This window comes from Scyliorhinus torazame, chromosome 5, assembly GCF_047496885.1.
Source record: "Scyliorhinus torazame isolate Kashiwa2021f chromosome 5, sScyTor2.1, whole genome shotgun sequence".
In the NCBI taxonomy this organism is placed as follows: Eukaryota; Metazoa; Chordata; class Chondrichthyes; order Carcharhiniformes; family Scyliorhinidae; genus Scyliorhinus; species Scyliorhinus torazame.
The window spans coordinates 123,132,255-123,148,192 of NC_092711.1; the positions used below are offsets into that span (position 1 = coordinate 123,132,255).

The following is a 15,938-nucleotide window of genomic DNA, read 5'->3' on the forward strand; positions in this document are numbered from 1 at the left end:
GCCTCAAGAGATCAGAATGTGTTAATAGCAGAACAAAGTAAGCAGTGTGTCAGCGAACAATTGGCGACAGGGTTGCTCAAGTAGGATGGTATGGGCTGGGGGGAGGGGGGCAATGCTGAGGGTAAAACATGCCAATGGAAGGAATGAAAATAACTTGATGGAAATAAACAGATGGTGGAGGGAGAAGAGAGATTACACAGTCTGATGTTGTTGAACTGAATAAAATGAAACATACAGAGGGCTGCCTGAATCAACTGGAATTAGTTAATAGAGGTAAGTGAATGTCATACCCCTAGACCAACGAGCCCCGGGAAAGTAACAGAAGCACGCTGTTATTGCCATCGAAAGTCGATCTAACATCTGCGGAAAATACTGGAACAACTCAGCGAGTCAGGCGGAATTTGTCGACTGGACAACAAAGCTTGTCTTTCACCATCACCTTTCATTAAAACCGGGACGGGTTAGAAATGTCGGACGTTTTAACCAAGTCAAATCCTGGTGGGAGTAAACAGAACAACAGGAAAGCGCTCTGACAGAGTGCAAGTCAGGAGAGATTAAATGAGAAAAGGCCTAGGTTTCCAAGGCCACAGAGTGAGGTGAGCATCGAATGAGAGAATAATTACACCACAGTATGAGGCCATTCCAGCCGCTGTGTCTGTGCCAGCTCTCAACAACTACCGCTCGGATACAAAGAAGAAGTGGAAACAAGATTCAAACCCAAATCTGCGATGGAAGGACACACAGAATGGGGGCAGCATTTACAGTGTGAGACTGTTGCACACACTATGAGTGTGAAAGCTGTATTGAGCCCAGTGGAAAGATGCGCTGCTGTTCCTCGAGTGTTTGTTGAGCTTCTTTGGAACATTTCAGGAGGCCGAGGTCCGGAAGGTCAGCGTTAAGATGCAACTCTCCAGTCAGTTCAATTCTCCACTTTGGCTCTGTGGATTAGATGGGTCACGTCCCTGTGAAGTTAACGCAGATCATGTTAAGTTCGATCTAATTTCTACATCTCGTGGTTTTATATGTTGAAACATCTGTTTTTGAAAGAAACAGCAGTCGTCTTGCAATAAGTGGCCGAGCCTCTCAGCCTCACCATGCGAATCTGCAGCAACACAGTGAGGTTGCACATTGTACACGTCCGTTGATTGCTAGCTGTTTCTGTAGTGTAGTGGTCATCACATTCGCCTAACACACGAAAGGTCCCCGGTTCGAAACCGTGCAGAAACATTTCGTACTTCCAGTTTAGTCTGTTGCTGACTATTGCCGCAATCTCGTAACTGGTCTTCATCAACGAGGAATAGCAAAATGCATGCACCCGTCTGGTTGTGGTTATTTACGAAAGCCCTGCATTCTCAATTTAACTTCCACTTGAAGCAAAATATAACTTAACTTCAGGTCTGTAAAGTTCGATTCCTGATTGTTTTATAAGTTGAGACATCGGTTTTAAAGAAACGGCTGTCTTCTTGTAATAAGTGACATGGCCTCTCAGACGAACCATGAGAATCTGCAGGCACACAGTGAGGTTGAACATTGCACAAGTCCATTGATTACTGCACCGCCAGCGGTTTCTGTAGTGTAGTGGTTAGCACATTCCCCTAACACGCGAAAGGTCCCCGGGGCCATACCGGGTAGAAACATCAAGTGCTTCTCATGTTGTGTGAGGAATGTTTGCACAAAGTACTTGTGTTCCCCCATCTCGTATGTTCGAGGATTATGAGGATTAGTCTCTCATGAGCCACCAAAATAAATTCCACATTAAGTCACAAGCACAAGTCACAATCCACATTTTCGACAGGCAATGAGAAGAAAAGGACCTTCTTATTTTGGATATGCGGAGCTAGTTCATCCACAACAGAATTTCATGCATTTACAAATGCAGATAAACCTACTTACTCACCATCTCAAACATGTCTAAATGAACGACAAATGCAACTTACTGCGGATGCTTCATTCTGAAACAAAAACAGAACATACTGGACAATCTCAGCAGGACTGACGGCCTCTCTGGAGCGAGATGGCAGCGGTCGTTCAGGGCCTGGGTGACTCTTTGTCAAAGCTGCAGAACTGGAAATGGGGTCAGATTCAGACAAATGTGGATGGGGCGGGGTTGGCGTGCCCTATTGGGCCTCGATAGAGTGGTCAGCAAAAGGTGGAAAATGACGAAAATGTCTCGGACAGAAAGAAAAAGGGAATGTAAATGAGGCTAATCAAGGCTAACAAAGGTGCTGATAGTGGCGCCTCAAGAGATCAGAATGTGTTAATAGCAGAACAAAGTAAGCAGTGTGTCAGCGAACAATTGGCGACAGGGATCAGATTGCTCAAGTAGGATGGTATGGGCTGAGGGGAGGGGGGCAATGCTGAGGGTAAAACATGCCAATGGAAGGAATGAAAATAACTTGATGGAAATAAACAGATGGTGGAGGGAGAAGAGAGATTACACAGTCTGATGTTGTTGAACTGAATAAAATGAAACATACAGAGAGCTGCCTGAATCTACTGGAATAAGTCAATAAAGATAAGCGAATGTCCACACATAGACAAGCTTTTAGACAATGTCCCGATTGTCTCGCGAACCTATTGGTTCCCTGCCGTGTGAGCTCAGCTTCTCAAAGCAAATCCAATGTGAATGAATCCCGCCGAATGAGCCGCAAAGAAATGAAGAAAACATATCGCCTGACCAACAGAAAACCTTATCAAAGGGCTCGTCCGGGATTTGAACCCGGGACCTCCCGCAAGTTTCGAAATCACGACACCCAAAGCGAGAATCATACCCCTAGACCAACGAGCCCAAAGATGTCATAGAAGCACGCTGTTATAGCCATCGAAATTTGATCCAACATCTGCGGAAGATACTGGAACAACTCAGCGAGTCAGGCGGAATTTGTCGACAGGACAACAAAGCTTGTCTTTCACCATCACCTTTCATTAAAACCGGGACGGGTTAGAAATGTCGGACGTTTTAACCAAGTCAAATCCTGGTGGGAGCAAACAGAACAACAGGAAAGCGCTCTGACAGGGTGCAAGTCAGGAGAGATTAAATGAGAAAAGGCCTAGGGTTCCCTGGCCACAGAGTGAGGTGAGCATCGAATGAGAGAATAATTACACCACAGTATGAGGCCATTCCAGCCGCTGTGTCTGTGCCAGCTCTCAACAACTACCGCCCGGATACAAAGAAGAAGTGGAAACAAGATTCAAACCCAAATCTGCGATGGGAGTACACACAGAATGGGGGCAGCATTTACAGTGTGAGACGGTTGCACACACTATGAGTGTGAAAGCTGTATTGAGCCCAGTGGAAAGATGCGCTGCTGTTCCTCGAGTGTTTGTTGAGCTTCTTTGGAACATTTCAGGAGGCCGAGGTCCGGAAGGTCAGCGTTAAGATGCAACTCTCCAGTCAGTTCAATTCTCCACTTTGGCTCTGTGGATTAGATGGGTCACGTCCCTGTGAAGTTAACGCAGATCATGTTAAGTTCGATCTAATTTCTACATCTCGTGGTTTTATATGTTGAAACATCTGTTTTTGAAAGAAACAGCAGTCGTCTTGTAATAAGTGGCCTAGCCTCTCAGCCTCACCATGCGAATCTGCAGCAACACAGTGAGGTTGCACATTGTACACGTCCGTTGATTGCCAGCTGTTTCTGTAGTGTAGTGGTTATCACATTAGCCTAACACGCGAAAAGTCCCCGGTTCGAAACCGGGCAGAAACATCTCGTACTTCCAGTTTAGTCTGTTGCTGACTATTGCCGCAGTCTCGTAACTGGTCTTCATCAACGAGGAATAGCAAAAGGCATGCACCCGTCTGGTTGTGGTTATTTACGAAAGCCCTGCAATCTCAATTTAACTTCCACTTCAAGCAAAACATAACTTATCTTCAGGTCTGTAAAGTTCGATTCCTGATTGTTTTATAAGTAGAGACATCGGTTTTAAAGAAACGGCTGTCTTCTTGTAATAAGTGACATGGCCTCTCAGACGAACCATGAGAATCTGCAGGCACACAGTGAGGTTGAACATTGCACAAGTCCATTGATTACTGCACCGCCAGCGGTTTCTGTAGTGTAGTGGTTAGCACATTCCCCTAACATGCGAAAGCTCCCCGGGGCCATACCGGGTAGAAACATCAAGTGCTTCTCATGTTGTGTGAGGAATGTTTGCACAAAGTACTTGTGTTCCCCCATCTCGTATGTTCGAGGATTATGAGGATTAGTCTCTCATGAGCCACCAAAATAAATTCCACATTAAGTCACAAGCACTGAATTTTCGACAGGCAATGAGAAGAAAAGGACCTTCTTATTTTGGATATGCGGAGCTAGTTCATCCACAACAGAATTTCATGCATTTACAAATGCAGATAAACCTACTTATTCACCATCTCAAACATGTCTAAATGAACGACAAATGCAACTTACTGCGGATGCTTCATTCTGAAACAAAAACAGAACATACTGGACAATCTCAGCAGGACTGACGGCCTCTGTGGAGCGAGATGGCAGCGGTCGTTCCGGGCCTGGGTGACTCTTTGTCAAAGCTGCAGAACTGGAAATGGGGTCAGATTCAGACAAATGTGGATGGGGCGGGGTTGGCGTGCCCTATTGGGCCTCGATAGAGTGGTCAGCAATAGGTGGAAAATGACGAAAATGTCTCGGACAGAAAGAAAAAGGGAATGTAAATGAGGCTAATCAAGGCTAACAAAGGAGCTGATAGTGGCGCCTCAAGAGATCAGAATGTGTTAATAGCAGAACAAAGTAAGCAGTGTGTCAGCGAACAATTGGCAACAGGGTTGCTCAAGTAGGATGGTATGGGCTGGGGGGAGGGGGGCAATGCTGAGGGTAAAACATACCAATGGAAGGAATGAAAATAACTTGATGGAAATAAACAGATGGTGGAGGGAGAAGAGAGATTACACAGTCTGATGTTGTTGAACGGAATAAAATGAAACATACAGAGGGCTGCCTGAATCAACTGGAATTAGTCAATAGAGGTAAGTGAATGTCATACCCCTAGACCAACGAGCCCCGGGAAAGTAACAGAAGCACGCTGTTATTGCCATCGAAAGTCGATCTGACATCTGCGGAAAATACTGGAACAACTCAGCGAGTCAGGCGGAATTTGTCGACAGGACAACAAAGCTTGTCTTTCACCATCACCTTTCATTAAAACCGGGACGGGTTAGAAATGTCGGACGTTTTAACCAAGTCAAATCCTGGTGGGAGTAAACAGAACAACAGGAAAGCGCTCTGACAGGGTGCAAGTCAGGAGAGATTAAATGAGAAAAGGCCTAGGGTTCCCTGGCCACAGAGTGAGGTGAGCATCGAATGAGAGAATAATTACACCACAGTATGAGGCCATTCCAGCCGCTGTGTCTGTGCCAGCTCTCAACAACTACCGCTCGGATACAAAGAAGAAGTGGAAACAAGATTCAAACCCAAATCTGCGATGGAAGGACACACAGAATGGGGGCAGCATTTACAGTGTGAGACTGTTGCACACACTATGAGTGTGAAAGCTGTATTGAGCCCAGTGGAAAGATGCGCTGCTGTTCCTCGAGTGTTTGTTGAGCTTCTTTGGAACATTTCAGGAGGCCGAGGTCCGGAAGGTCAGCGTTAAGATGCAACTCTCCAGTCAGTTCAATTCTCCACTTTGGCTCTGTGGATTAGATGGGTCACGTCCCTGTGAAGTTAACGCAGATCATGTTAAGTTCGATCTAATTTCTACATCTCGTGGTTTTATATGTTGAAACATCTGTTTTTGAAAGAAACAGCAGTCGTCTTGCAATAAGTGGCCTAGCCTCTCAGCCTCACCATGCGAATCTGCAGCAACACAGTGAGGTTGCACATTGTACACGTCCGTCGATTGCCAGCTGTTTCTGTAGTGTAGTGGTTATCACATTCGCCTAACACACGAAAGGTCCCCGGTTCGAAACCGGGCAGGAACATCTCGTACTTCCAGTTTAGTCTGTTGCTGACTATTGCCGCAATCTCGTAACTGGTCTTCATCAACGAGGAATAGCAAAATGCATGCACCCGTCTGGTTGTGGTTATTTACGAAAGCCCTGCATTCTCAATTTAACTTCCACTTGAAGCAAAATATAACTTATCTTCAGGTCTGTAAAGTTCGATTCCTGATTGTTTTATAAGTTGAGACATCGGTTTTAAAGAAACGGCTGTCTTCTTGTAATAAGTGACATGGCCTCTCAGACGAACCATGAGAATCTGCAGGCACACAGTGAGGTTGAACATTGCACAAGTCCATTGATTACTGCACCGCCAGCGGTTTCTGTAGTGTAGTGGTTAGCACATTCCCCTAACACGCGAAAGGTCCCCGGGGCCATACCGGGTAGAAACATCAAGTGCTTCTCATGTTGTGTGAGGAATGTTTGCACAAAGTACTTGTGTTCCCCCATCTCGTATGTTCGAGGATTATGAGGATTAGTCTCTCATGAGCCACCAAAATAAATTCCACATTAAGTCACAAGCACTGAATTTTCGACAGGCAATGAGAAGAAAAGGACCTTCTTATTTTGGATATGCGGAGCTAGTTCATCCACAACAGAATTTCATGCATTTACAAATGCAGATAAACCTACTTATTCACCATCTCAAACATGTCTAAATGAACGACAAATGCAACTCACTGCGGATGCTTCATTCTGAAACAAAAACAGAACATACTGGACAATCTCAGCAGGACTGACGGCCTCTCTGGAGCGAGATGGCAGCGGTCGTTCCGGGCCTGGGTGACTCTTTGTCAAAGCTGGAGAACTGGAAATGGGGTCAGATTCAGACAAATGTGGATGGGGCGGGGTTGGCGTGCCCTATTGGGCCTCGATAGAGTGGTCAGCAATAGGTGGAAAATGACGAAAATGTCTCGGACAGAAAGAAAAAGGGAATGTAAATGAGGCTAATCAAGGCTAACAAAGGTGCTGATAGTGGCGCCTCAAGAGATCAGAATGTGTTAATAGCAGAACAAAGTAAGCAGTGTGTCAGCGAACAATTGGCGACAGGGTTGCTCAAGTAGGATGGTATGGGCTGGGGGGAGGGGGGCAATGCTGAGGGTAAAACATGCCAATGGAAGGAATGAAAATAACTTGATGGAAATAAACAGATGGTGGAGGGAGAAGAGAGATTACACAGTCTGATGTTGTTGAACTGAATAAAATGAAACATACAGAGGGCTGCCTGAATCAACTGGAATTAGTTAATAGAGGTAAGTGAATGTCATACCCCTAGACCAACGAGCCCCGGGAAAGTAACAGAAGCACGCTGTTATTGCCATCGAAAGTCGATCGAACATCTGCGGAAAATACTGGAACAACTCAGCGAGTCAGGCGGAATTTGTCGACTGGACAACAAAGCTTGTCTTTCACCATCACCTTTCATTAAAACCGGGACGGGTTAGAAATGTCGGGCGTTTTAACCAAGTCAAATCCTGGTGGGAGTAAACAGAACAACAGGAAAGCGCTCTGACAGAGTGCAAGTCAGGAGAGATTAAATGAGAAAAGGCCGAGGGTTCCAAGGCCACAGAGTGAGGTGAGCATCGAATGAGAGAATAATTACACCACAGTATGAGGCCATTCCAGCCGCTGTGTCTGTGCCAGCTCTCAACAACTACCGCTCGGATACAAAGAAGAAGTGGAAACAAGATTCAAACCCAAATCTGCGATGGAAGGACACACAGAATGGGGGCAGCATTTACAGTGTGAGACTGTTGCACACACTATGAGTGTGAAAGCTGTATTGAGCCCAGTGGAAAGATGCGCTGCTGTTCCTCGAGTGTTTGTTGAGCTTCTTTGGAACATTTCAGGAGGCCGAGGTCCGGAAGGTCAGCGTTAAGATGCAACTCTCCAGTCAGTTCAATTCTCCACTTTGGCTCTGTGGATTAGATGGGTCACGTCCCTGTGAAGTTAACGCAGATCATGTTAAGTTCGATCTAATTTCTACATCTCGTGGTTTTATATGTTGAAACATCTGTTTTTGAAAGAAACAGCAGTCGTCTTGCAATAAGTGGCCTAGCCTCTCAGCCTCACCATGCGAATCTGCAGCAACACAGTGAGGTTGCACATTGTACACGTCCATTGATTGCTAGCTGTTTCTGTAGTGTAGTGGTTATCACATTCGCCTAACACACGAAAGGTCCCCGGTTCGAAACCGGGCAGAAACATCTCGTACTTCCAGTTTAGTCTGTTGCTGACTATTGCCGCAATCTCGTAACTGGTCTTCATCAACGAGGAATAGCAAAATGCATGCACCCGTCTGGTTGTGGTTATTTACGAAAGCCCTGCATTCTCAATTTAACTTCCACTTGAAGCAAAATATAACTTAACTTCAGGTCTGTAAAGTTCGATTCCTGATTGTTTTATAAGTTGAGACATCGGTTTTAAAGAAACGGCTGTCTTCTTGTAATAAGTGACATGGCCTCTCAGACGAACCATGAGAATCTGCAGGCACACAGTGAGGTTGAACATTGCACAAGTCCATTGATTACTGCACCGCCAGCGGTTTCTGTAGTGTAGTGGTTAGCACATTCCCCTAACACGCGAAAGGTCCCCGGGGCCATACCGGGTAGAAACATCAAGTGCTTCTCATGTTGTGTGAGAAATGTTTGCACAAAGTACTTGTGTTCCCCCATCTCGTATGTTCGAGGATTATGAGGATTAGTCTCTCATGAGCCACCAAAATAAATTCCACATTAAGTCACAAGCACTGAATTTTCGACAGGCAATGAGAAGAAAAGGACCTTCTTATTTTGGATATGCGGAGCTAGTTCATCCACAACAGAATTTCATGCATTTCCAAATGCAGATAAACCTACTTACTCACCATCTCAAACATGTCTAAATGAACGACAAATGCAACTTACTGCGGATGCTTCATTCTGAAACAAAAACAGAACATACTGGACAATCTCAGCAGGACTGACGGCCTCTCTGGAGCGAGATGGCAGCGGTCGTTCCGGGCCTGGGTGACTCTTTGTCAAAGCTGCAGAACTGGAAATGGGGTCAGATTCAGACAAATGTGGATGGGGCGGGGTTGGCGTGCCCTATTGGGCCTCGATAGAGTGGTCAGCAATAGGTGGAAAATGACGAAAATGTCTCGGACAGAAAGAAAAAGGGAATGTAAATGAGGCTAATCAAGGCTAACAAAGGTGCTGATAGTGGCGCCTCAAGAGATCAGAATGTGTTAATAGCAGAACAAAGTAAGCAGTGTGTCAGCGAACAATTGGCAACAGGGTTGCTCAAGTAGGATGGTATGGGCTGGGGGGAGGGGGGCAATGCTGAGGGTAAAACATACCAATGGAAGGAATGAAAATAACTTGATGGAAATAAACAGATGGTGGAGGGAGAAGAGAGATTACACAGTCTGATGTTGTTGAACGGAATAAAATGAAACATACAGAGGGCTGCCTGAATCAACTGGAATTAGTCAATAGCGGTAAGTGAATGTCATACCCCTAGACCAACGAGCCCCGGGAAAGTAACAGAAGCACGCTGTTATTGCCATCGAAAGTCGATCTGACATCTGCGGAAAATACTGGAACAACTCAGCGAGTCAGGCGGAATTTGTCGACAGGACAACAAAGCTTGTCTTTCACCATCACCTTTCATTAAAACCGGGACGGGTTAGAAATGTCGGACGTTTTAACCAAGTCAAATCCTGGTGGGAGTAAACAGAACAACAGGAAAGCGCTCTGACAGGGTGCAAGTCAGGAGAGATTAAATGAGAAAAGGCCTAGGGTTCCCTGGCCACAGAGTGAGGTGAGCATCGAATGAGAGAATAATTACACCACAGTATGAGGCCATTCCAGCCGCTGTGTCTGTGCCAGCTCTCAACAACTACCGCTCGGATACAAAGAAGAAGTGGAAACAAGATTCAAACCCAAATCTGCGATGGAAGGACACACAGAATGGGGGCAGCATTTACAGTGTGAGACTGTTGCACACACTATGAGTGTGAAAGCTGTATTGAGCCCAGTGGAAAGATGCGCTGCTGTTCCTCGAGTGTTTGTTGAGCTTCTTTGGAACATTTCAGGAGGCCGAGGTCCGGAAGGTCAGCGTTAAGATGCAACTCTCCAGTCAGTTCAATTCTCCACTTTGGCTCTGTGGATTAGATGGGTCACGTCCCTGTGAAGTTAACGCAGATCATGTTAAGTTCGATCTAATTTCTACATCTCGTGGTTTTATATGTTGAAACATCTGTTTTTGAAAGAAACAGCAGTCGTCTTGCAATAAGTGGCCTAGCCTCTCAGCCTCACCATGCGAATCTGCAGCAACACAGTGAGGTTGCACATTGTACACGTCCGTCGATTGCCAGCTGTTTCTGTAGTGTAGTGGTTATCACATTCGCCTAACACACGAAAGGTCCCCGGTTCGAAACCGGGCAGAAACATCTCGTACTTCCAGTTTAGTCTGTTGCTGACTATTGCCGCAATCTCGTAACTGGTCTTCATCAACGAGGAATAGCAAAATGCATGCACCCGTCTGGTTGTGGTTATTTACGAAAGCCCTGCATTCTCAATTTAACTTCCACTTGAAGCAAAATATAACTTATCTTCAGGTCTGTAAAGTTCGATTCCTGATTGTTTTATAAGTTGAGACATCGGTTTTAAAGAAACGGCTGTCTTCTTGTAATAAGTGACATGGCCTCTCAGACGAACCATGAGAATCTGCAGGCACACAGTGAGGTTGAACATTGCACAAGTCCATTGATTACTGCACCGCCAGCGGTTTCTGTAGTGTAGTGGTTAGCACATTCCCCTAACACGCGAAAGGTCCCCGGGGCCATACCGGGTAGAAACATCAAGTGCTTCTCATGTTGTGTGAGGAATGTTTGCACAAAGTACTTGTGTTCCCCCATCTCGTATGTTCGAAGATTATGAGGATTAGTCTCTCATGAGCCACCAAAATAAATTCCACATTAAGTCACAAGCACTGAATTTTCGACAGGCAATGAGAAGAAAAGGACCTTCTTATTTTGGATATGCGGAGCTAGTTCATCCACAACAGAATTTCATGCATTTACAAATGCAGATAAACCTACTTATTCACCATCTCAAACATGTCTAAATGAACGACAAATGCAACTCACTGCGGATGCTTCATTCTGAAACAAAAACAGAACATACTGGACAATCTCAGCAGGACTGACGGCCTCTCTGGAGCGAGATGGCAGCGGTCGTTCCGGGCCTGGGTGACTCTTTGTCAAAGCTGGAGAACTGGAAATGGGGTCAGATTCAGACAAATGTGGATGGGGCGGGGTTGGCGTGCCCTATTGGGCCTCGATAGAGTGGTCAGCAATAGGTGGAAAATGACGAAAATGTCTCGGACAGAAAGAAAAAGGGAATGTAAATGAGGCTAATCAAGGCTAACAAAGGTGCTGATAGTGGCGCCTCAAGAGATCAGAATGTGTTAATAGCAGAACAAAGTAAGCAGTGTGTCAGCGAACAATTGGCGACAGGGTTGCTCAAGTAGGATGGTATGGGCTGGGGGGAGGGGGGCAATGCTGAGGGTAAAACATGCCAATGGAAGGAATGAAAATAACTTGATGGAAATAAACAGATGGTGGAGGGAGAAGAGAGATTACACAGTCTGATGTTGTTGAACTGAATAAAATGAAACATACAGAGGGCTGCCTGAATCAACTGGAATTAGTTAATAGAGGTAAGTGAATGTCATACCCCTAGACCAACGAGCCCCGGGAAAGTAACAGAAGCACGCTGTTATTGCCATCGAAAGTCGATCGAACATCTGCGGAAAATACTGGAACAACTCAGCGAGTCAGGCGGAATTTGTCGACTGGACAACAAAGCTTGTCTTTCACCATCACCTTTCATTAAAACCGGGACGGGTTAGAAATGTCGGGCGTTTTAACCAAGTCAAATCCTGGTGGGAGTAAACAGAACAACAGGAAAGCGCTCTGACAGAGTGCAAGTCAGGAGAGATTAAATGAGAAAAGGCCTAGGGTTCCAAGGCCACAGAGTGAGGTGAGCATCGAATGAGAGAATAATTACACCACAGTATGAGGCCATTCCAGCCGCTGTGTCTGTGCCAGCTCTCAACAACTACCGCTCGGATACAAAGAAGAAGTGGAAACAAGATTCAAACCCAAATCTGCGATGGAAGGACACACAGAATGGGGGCAGCATTTACAGTGTGAGACTGTTGCACACACTATGAGTGTGAAAGCTGTATTGAGCCCAGTGGAAAGATGCGCTGCTGTTCCTCGAGTGTTTGTTGAGCTTCTTTGGAACATTTCAGGAGGCCGAGGTCCGGAAGGTCAGCGTTAAGATGCAACTCTCCAGTCAGTTCAATTCTCCACTTTGGCTCTGTGGATTAGATGGGTCACGTCCCTGTGAAGTTAACGCAGATCATGTTAAGTTCGATCTAATTTCTACATCTCGTGGTTTTATATGTTGAAACATCTGTTTTTGAAAGAAACAGCAGTCGTCTTGCAATAAGTGGCCTAGCCTCTCAGCCTCACCATGCGAATCTGCAGCAACACAGTGAGGTTGCACATTGTACACGTCCATTGATTGCTAGCTGTTTCTGTAGTGTAGTGGTTATCACATTCGCCTAACACACGAAAGGTCCCCGGTTCGAAACCGGGCAGAAACATCTCGTACTTCCAGTTTAGTCTGTTGCTGACTATTGCCGCAATCTCGTAACTGGTCTTCATCAACGAGGAATAGCAAAATGCATGCACCCGTCTGGTTGTGGTTATTTACGAAAGCCCTGCATTCTCAATTTAACTTCCACTTGAAGCAAAATATAACTTAACTTCAGGTCTGTAAAGTTCGATTCCTGATTGTTTTATAAGTTGAGACATCGGTTTTAAAGAAACGGCTGTCTTCTTGTAATAAGTGACATGGCCTCTCAGACGAACCATGAGAATCTGCAGGCACACAGTGAGGTTGAACATTGCACAAGTCCATTGATTACTGCACCGCCAGCGGTTTCTGTAGTGTAGTGGTTAGCACATTCCCCTAACACGCGAAAGGTCCCCGGGGCCATACCGGGTAGAAACATCAAGTGCTTCTCATGTTGTGTGAGAAATGTTTGCACAAAGTACTTGTGTTCCCCCATCTCGTATGTTCGAGGATTATGAGGATTAGTCTCTCATGAGCCACCAAAATAAATTCCACATTAAGTCACAAGCACTGAATTTTCGACAGGCAATGAGAAGAAAAGGACCTTCTTATTTTGGATATGCGGAGCTAGTTCATCCACAACAGAATTTCATGCATTTACAAATGCAGATAAACCTACTTACTCACCATCTCAAACATGTCTAAATGAACGACAAATGCAACTTACTGCGGATGCTTCATTCTGAAACAAAAACAGAACATACTGGACAATCTCAGCAGGACTGACGGCCTCTCTGGAGCGAGATGGCAGCGGTCGTTCCGGGCCTGGGTGACTCTTTGTCAAAGCTGCAGAACTGGAAATGGGGTCAGATTCAGACAAATGTGGATGGGGCGGGGTTGGCGTGCCCTATTGGGCCTCGATAGAGTGGTCAGCAATAGGTGGAAAATGACGAAAATGTCTCGGACAGAAAGAAAAAGGGAATGTAAATGAGGCTAATCAAGGCTAACAAAGGTGCTGATAGTGGCGCCTCAAGAGATCAGAATGTGTTAATAGCAGAACAAAGTAAGCAGTGTGTCAGCGAACAATTGGCGACAGGGATCAGATTGCTCAAGTAGGATGGTATGGGCTGAGGGGAGGGGGGCAATGCTGAGGGTAAAACATGCCAATGGAAGGAATGAAAATAACTTGATGGAAATAAACAGATGGTGGAGGGAGAAGAGAGATTACACAGTCTGATGTTGTTGAACTGAATAAAATGAAACATACAGAGAGCTGCCTGAATCTACTGGAATAAGTCAATAAAGATAAGCGAATGTCCACACATAGACAAGCTTTTAGACAATGTCCCGATTGTCTCGCGAACCTATTGGTTCCCTGCCGTGTGAGCTCAGCTTCTCAAAGCAAATCCAATGTGAATGAATCCCGCCGAATGAGCCGCAAAGAAATGAAGAAAACATATCGCCTGACCAACAGAAAACCTTATCAAAGGGCTCGTCCGGGATTTGAACCCGGGACCTCCCGCAAGTTTCGAAACCACGACACCCAAAGCGAGAATCATACCCCTAGACCAACGAGCCCAAAGATGTCATAGAAGCACGCTGTTATAGCAATCGAAATTTGATCCAACATCTGCGGAAGATACTGGAACAACTCAGCGAGTCAGGCGGAATTTGTCGACAGGACAACAAAGCTTGTCTTTCACCATCACCTTTCATTAAAACCGGGACGGGTTAGAAATGTCGGACGTTTTAACCAAGTCAAATCCTGGTGGGAGCAAACAGAACAACAGGAAAGCGCTCTGACAGGGTGCAAGTCAGGAGAGATTAAATGAGAAAAGGCCTAGGGTTCCCTGGCCACAGAGTGAGGTGAGCATCGAATGAGAGAATAATTACACCACAGTATGAGGCCATTCCAGCCGCTGTGTCTGTGCCAGCTCTCAACAACTACCGCCCGGATACAAAGAAGAAGTGGTAACAAGATTCAAACCCAAATCTGCGATGGTAGTACACACAGAATGGGGGCAGCATTTACAGTGTGAGACGGTTGCACACACTATGAGTGTGAAAGCTGTATTGAGCCCAGTGGAAAGATGCGCTGCTGTTCCTCGAGTGTTTGTTGAGCTTCTTTGGAACATTTCAGGAGGCCGAGGTCCGGAAGGTCAGCGTTAAGATGCAGCTCTCCAGTCAGTTCAATTCTCCACTTTGGCTCTGTGGATGAGATGGGTCACGTCCCTGTGAAGTTAACGCAGATCATGTTAAGTTCGATCTAATTTCTACATCTCGTGGTTTTATATGTTGAAACATCTGTTTTTGAAAGAAACAGCAGTCGTCTTGTAATAAGTGGCCTAGCCTCTCAGCCTCACCATGCGAATCTGCAGCAACACAGTGAGGTTGCACATTGTACACGTCCGTTGGTTGCCAGCTGTTTCTGTAGTGTAGTGGTTATCACATTCGCCTAACACGCGAAAGGTCCCCGGTTCGAAACCGGGCAGAAACATCTCGTACTTCCAGTTTAGTCTGTTGCTGACTATTGCCGCCGTCTCGTAACTGGTCTTCATCAACGAGGAATAGCAAAAGGCATGCACCCGTCTGGTTGTGGTTATTTACGAAAGCCCTGCAATCTCAATTTAACTTCCACTTCAAGCAAAACATAACTTATCTTCAGGTCTGTAAAGTTCGATTCCTGATTGTTTTATAAGTTGAGACATCGGTTTTAAAGAAACGGCTGTCTTCTTGTAATAAGTGACATGGCCTCTCAGACGAACCATGAGAATCTGCAGGCACACAGTGAGGTTGAACATTGCACAAGTCCATTGATTACTGCACCGCCAGCGGTTTCTGTAGTGTAGTGGTTAGCACATTCCCCTAACATGCGAAAGCTCCCCGGGGCCATACCGGGTAGAAACATCAAGTGCTTCTCATGTTGTGTGAGGAATGTTTGCACAAAGTACTTGTGTTCCCCCATCTCGTATGTTCGAGGATTATGAGGATTAGTCTCTCATGAGCCACCAAAATAAATTCCACATTAAGTCACAAGCACTGAATTTTCGACAGGCAATGAGAAGAAAAGGACCTTCTTATTTTGGATATGCGGAGCTAGTTCATCCACAACAGAATTTCATGCATTTACAAATGCAGATAAACCTACTTATTCACCATCTCAAACATGTCTAAATGAACGACAAATGCAACTTACTGCGGATGCTTCATTCTGAAACAAAAACAGAACATACTGGACAATCTCAGCAGGACTGACGGCCTCTGTGGAGCGAGATGGCAGCGGTCGTTCCGGGCCTGGGTGACTCTTTGTCAAAGCTGCAGAACTGGAAATGGGGTCAGATTCAGACAAATGTGGATGG

General features: G+C 45.6%; 9 non-coding genes across 9 annotated transcripts; 7 read left to right on the plus strand and 2 right to left on the minus strand.

Moving 5' to 3' along the window:
• The first annotated feature begins 1,154 nt into the window (after window positions 1–1,154).
• Window positions 1,155–1,227, plus strand: trnav-aac (transfer RNA valine (anticodon AAC)). The gene has a single exon. It is a non-coding gene; the product is annotated as a tRNA-Val (tRNA).
• Window positions 1,228–2,698: 1,471 nt separating this feature from the next.
• On the minus strand, window positions 2,699–2,788 carry trnap-ugg (transfer RNA proline (anticodon UGG)). The gene is given in 2 exon segments: window positions 2,699–2,734; window positions 2,753–2,788. It is a non-coding gene; the product is annotated as a tRNA-Pro (tRNA).
• An 846-nt stretch (window positions 2,789–3,634) lies between these two features.
• Window positions 3,635–3,707, plus strand: trnav-aac (transfer RNA valine (anticodon AAC)). The gene has a single exon. It is a non-coding gene; the product is annotated as a tRNA-Val (tRNA).
• Window positions 3,708–5,859: 2,152 nt separating this feature from the next.
• trnav-aac (transfer RNA valine (anticodon AAC)) lies at window positions 5,860–5,932 on the plus strand. The gene has a single exon. It is a non-coding gene; the product is annotated as a tRNA-Val (tRNA).
• Window positions 5,933–8,084: 2,152 nt separating this feature from the next.
• trnav-aac (transfer RNA valine (anticodon AAC)) lies at window positions 8,085–8,157 on the plus strand. Its single transcript has one exon. It is a non-coding gene; the product is annotated as a tRNA-Val (tRNA).
• Window positions 8,158–10,309: 2,152 nt separating this feature from the next.
• On the plus strand, window positions 10,310–10,382 carry trnav-aac (transfer RNA valine (anticodon AAC)). The gene has a single exon. It is a non-coding gene; the product is annotated as a tRNA-Val (tRNA).
• A 2,152-nt stretch (window positions 10,383–12,534) lies between these two features.
• Window positions 12,535–12,607, plus strand: trnav-aac (transfer RNA valine (anticodon AAC)). The gene has a single exon. It is a non-coding gene; the product is annotated as a tRNA-Val (tRNA).
• A 1,460-nt stretch (window positions 12,608–14,067) lies between these two features.
• On the minus strand, window positions 14,068–14,157 carry trnap-ugg (transfer RNA proline (anticodon UGG)). Its single transcript is given in 2 exon segments — window positions 14,068–14,103; window positions 14,122–14,157. It is a non-coding gene; the product is annotated as a tRNA-Pro (tRNA).
• An 846-nt stretch (window positions 14,158–15,003) lies between these two features.
• On the plus strand, window positions 15,004–15,076 carry trnav-aac (transfer RNA valine (anticodon AAC)). The gene has a single exon. It is a non-coding gene; the product is annotated as a tRNA-Val (tRNA).
• The last annotated feature ends 862 nt before the right edge of the window (window positions 15,077–15,938 follow it).